Source organism: Carex rostrata, chromosome 19, assembly GCF_964058835.1.
Source record: "Carex rostrata chromosome 19, lpCarRost1.2, whole genome shotgun sequence".
NCBI lineage: Eukaryota > Viridiplantae > Streptophyta > Magnoliopsida > Poales > Cyperaceae > Carex > Carex rostrata.
Window position 1 is genome coordinate 5,867,325 of NC_135936.1, and position 4,374 is coordinate 5,871,698.

Sequence of the window (4,374 nt, forward strand, 5' to 3'; positions counted from 1 at the left end):
ATTATTTACTTTTTTAAAAATATTTCCTGAACATTTGATTTTCCATATGCCATTTTAACTCAATATCACAAGAAATATGGGTAGTATCCCTGTTTGTGATAAATGGAGACGGTATACTTGAGTCTTCTACATTGAATGCTGAATATTAATGGATTTAGTGGCCCCATATCCTAGCGGGTACTGTCGACCTATGTGAATGAACATTTTATTTGTGCATGTTTAATTAAGCCTGGCAGGAGATAGAGCTCAACATTTATTCCTGATTAAGTGCCAATTAGATGCCTCCAGCTAGGGCAACTCACAGTCACACCCATAACTCTTATTTTTGATAAGGCCATTCTTTAATTGCTTATGTGGCCCTGGGAAAATTTCAATTTATACAAACAGATTTTGCTTTGGATAAATATTCTTGTCTGGTTATTTTTTTTACCCATCCTTGAACAATATATTTGTGCTAAGTGTTAGGTTTGGGATTTGAAACTAAGTCTCTTTAACTACAAAATGAAATTATAACCACTAGGACTAGGCTACACTATATTTAACATTTTATAAGGAAGTTAAATTAAATTATATATTTTTTTTAAATATATGTTATTAAAAAAATTAAAATCATGATGTGGGTGGCTAAGCACCCATGACTAATTGTTAGATCCACCAATGCTAAGTATCACTCTGTTTTCTGCATAAAACATATTTGTATGTCGGCAACGCCAACTATTTTCCTAATAAATCAAAGTGAGTGACTAATATATATGTCAAATATAAGTAAGTAATTTATTTGTGAAGTTATAGGGAGCGAAGTAGGTCTGATGCTCACCGGACCCAATGGGATTCAATAGGAAACACTTCTGTCTGATCTGCTTCAAGATGCTTGCATGCCGCTTTAGTGTGTGTTAGCTTCAATATTCATACAAATAAAGCGCACGCACATCTTGTAGAGAAATGAACAAATGAATGATCATTGAACCCAAATTTAAATCCGATGGACGTCAGATCTCTCTTTTCCCCAACTTATAATAGCCATATTTGTTTGCGAAATATCTCATATGGAAGTTTGATACTAGGGGTGTCAATGGTACCTTTTTAGCCGTTTACCCGACCCGTATCGTATTCGATAAGGCGGGTATGGGTAAGATTTTTTTTTCGTTAGCTTATTGGGTATGAGTATGGGTAAGAATTTTTTTTCGTTAAATAAATGGGTAAGGGTATGGGTAATGACTATTTCGTACTCGTTATCCTATAGGGTAATTATAAAATTTAAATATATATTCAATTCAATTTTCAACCCACTTAAATGTATATTCGTGTTTTTGAATTTTTATTCTTTATAAAAAATAATTTAGTTGGAATTGATTGCACATTTTTTTTATTTTTTTTATTAGAAATGCAATTATGTATATGTGAAATGAATAAGTTTTTGATGTTTAATTTGTAAAATATAATAAAACTAATTATTATACTAGTATTATCCGTTATTCACCTGCTACCGTTTCGTTACCTGATAATATTAACGAGTAAGGGTAGGGTAGGGTAAGATCAATTTTTAATGGGTATGGGTAGGGTATGGGTAAAGTCAATTTTAATGGATATGGGTATGAAAATGTCTCCACCCGACCCGTACCGTACCCATTGACACGACTATTTGATAGGGTACTATTGAAAAAAAAGTGCCACAATAAATACTGTTTCGGATCGACTGTTTGATAGGGTACTATTGAAGTTCGTATCATCATCCATTTTTGCTATATATTAATTGTCTATGTCCCTTCTCCTGTCTCCATATTTCCACACCTTACAACGATCTCTTTGCAACCCTATTTCTTTCTAGCTTCTATTCATTTCAAATCTTTGCATTGAACTGCACCTTCAGATACTTAAGAATTTTAAAAGAGGTAACATAAACCTCACTTCTTTTCACCTCTATACTACATATACACCATTTGCAAATTTAGTAAACAAAATGGGAGAAGGCTTTGTAGATCTATTTGAACAAAGTTCCTTCAACAACAACATTTTTACCGGAGCCGCATCTCCCGACGACCTTTTTAGCATGTTGGAAACATTAGAAGATGGTTCAGTTGAGGCATGTCCATTTCACCATTTTGGTCAGTCAACCATCCTCATTAGCTCGAGTGGTAACAAAAATCAAGAGCTAATGTTGTCCAAACCGATTTCTGTGAAAAGGGAGGAGAAAGTAAAGATCGGCCAGAAGAGGAAATTCTCAACCATGAATGAATCACTGGTGGTACAAGATGCATCCCCCAAGACATCACATATCACAGTGGAGCGTAACAGAAGAAAGCAAATGAATGAGCACCTTTTGGTGCTACGCTCTTTAATGCCATGCTTTTATGTTAAGAGGGTAAGTGTGAGTTAAGTATTTAAATTATATTGTACTAATGATTTAGAAATTGCTTTTATGTTAAGAGGGTAAGACATCACATACCACTAATGATTTAGAAATTGCTTAAACTAATGGAAAGCAACTGTGGACAATATCTCTAAGAGTGTATTCTAGGGGTTTTAATTTCTTATATTCTTCTTGTCTTTAAATCAAAATATATTGTATAAGAGCGTATATGTTCATATTTGATATCCTTCCATTCAAATATTGTTCTGTTGTCATATTTACAAGTGTATGCAATATATTATAGGGTGATCAAGCATCAATCATTGGAGGAGTGGTGGATTACATCAAGGAAATGCAACAAGTGCTTCAGTCGCTCGAGGCCAAGAAACAAAGAAAATTATGTAGTGAAGTACTTAGCCCAATACCGGCATCTAGCCCTCACTTGCTACCGCTTACTCCTAAACCTTCTCCATTTAGTCCAAAGTTAGGGTTACCCATCAGCCCTAGAACACCCCTACCAGAAAGCCCTTACAAACGTAGTATCTCAAGAAGTTATCTCTTGAACAAAACAGTGTTACCATCACAAGCAATCTATCTTTCTGTAGAAAATTCCAATAATGGAAGTGGTCTTGATCAAATTGGCATTCTGAGTTCTACACCACATGCAATGGCTGACGTGACTGTGGAGTTCTCAGGTCCAAATATTGTACTGAAGACAATTTCACAACAGATACCTGGACAAGTGCTAAAGATAGTTGCAGCTCTGGAGAGCCTTTCGCTCGAAATACTGCATGCCAGTATTAGCATAGTCGATGGCACCCTTCTCAACTCCTTCACCATTAAGGTAATTATATTACATTTCTGTCCTTATTTGCAGCAGCTTTTTTATTACCAGGACTGTAAAACAAAATGTGAAAACTTCTACCAATAAGAAATTAAGAATATCTGCGAAATATTGTCCCTTATCAACCTCACTTTGATGAATATTGGTAGAGAATTCAATTTCCTTACTGCCAGAAATGTCAAAGTAGCTACTAGAAATCAAATATAATGACAGAGGGCATGAAATGCATATTAGAAAAAAAAAGTTCTATATATTTTGTGTTTTGAAATGGAGAGGCCACAAGCCCACAATGGACTAATTGCTGACTCATATGGTAGTACTAAATGTGTAATGATTGAACATCTGCCATAACTAAACTAGAAGCTATCTATAGGTGATCCATGATTCACTTGAGTTATAGGTTTCATCATTGCTTATCATCTTTTATTTCCGAAAAGAGAGACATATCAGTTAAGAATCCCGGCCCAAAAGTAGTTTTGGGTTAAAATAATATCTTATGCATGCAACTTTTGTAGTCCGTAACAAGAAAACAACAACGAGGTCTTTAGTCATAAACAAGATGAGATAGACTAGAAATAAAATCCAATCGTGATCTTAAGGTGAAGTAAATAGTAATAAAATAATAATAGTAGTATACGTACTACTACTAATATATAGTAATAATGGTACCACTAATAATAGTTATAATACTAATAATATACTAATTATATTATTTCTACACTAGATCATAGGAGTGAAAGTTCTAAGCTCTACGTCATTAACCCTAAATTCCTAGCTAGTTATATAGCCTAAAGCCTATAATACTACCTCTAAACACACCTAAATGATATTTCGTAAGTCATGGTCTTAATACGTAAATCACCTACTTTCACTCGCTCCTGTCCGAAATGAAACTAACTCTTTGGATACATTCCATTCCTTCAAGTACCAACTTTTGTAGTTGATACATCTATGAAAATTAAAAATTATGCATACGGACAGTGTTTTATTTTTTATTTTATTTTGAAAAGCGACTGTTTTATCACTTTATGTACAGTAACCTCTCTTTTATTAAAATTATGCTATATATTTTATACAAACATGCTAAAACAATTTTGTTTGTTTGTCATTGCAGATTGGAGTCGAGTGTGATCTTAGTGCTGAAGATCTCGTACAAGTGATCAAACATACCTTCTCCTAA

The 4,374-nt window shown here is 33.9% G+C and overlaps 1 pseudogene; it reads left to right on the forward strand.

Annotated features, from left to right (window-relative positions):
• Positions 1-1,960: 1,960 nt before the first annotated feature.
• LOC144571974 (transcription factor MUTE pseudogene) lies at positions 1,961-4,374 on the forward strand (annotated as a pseudogene).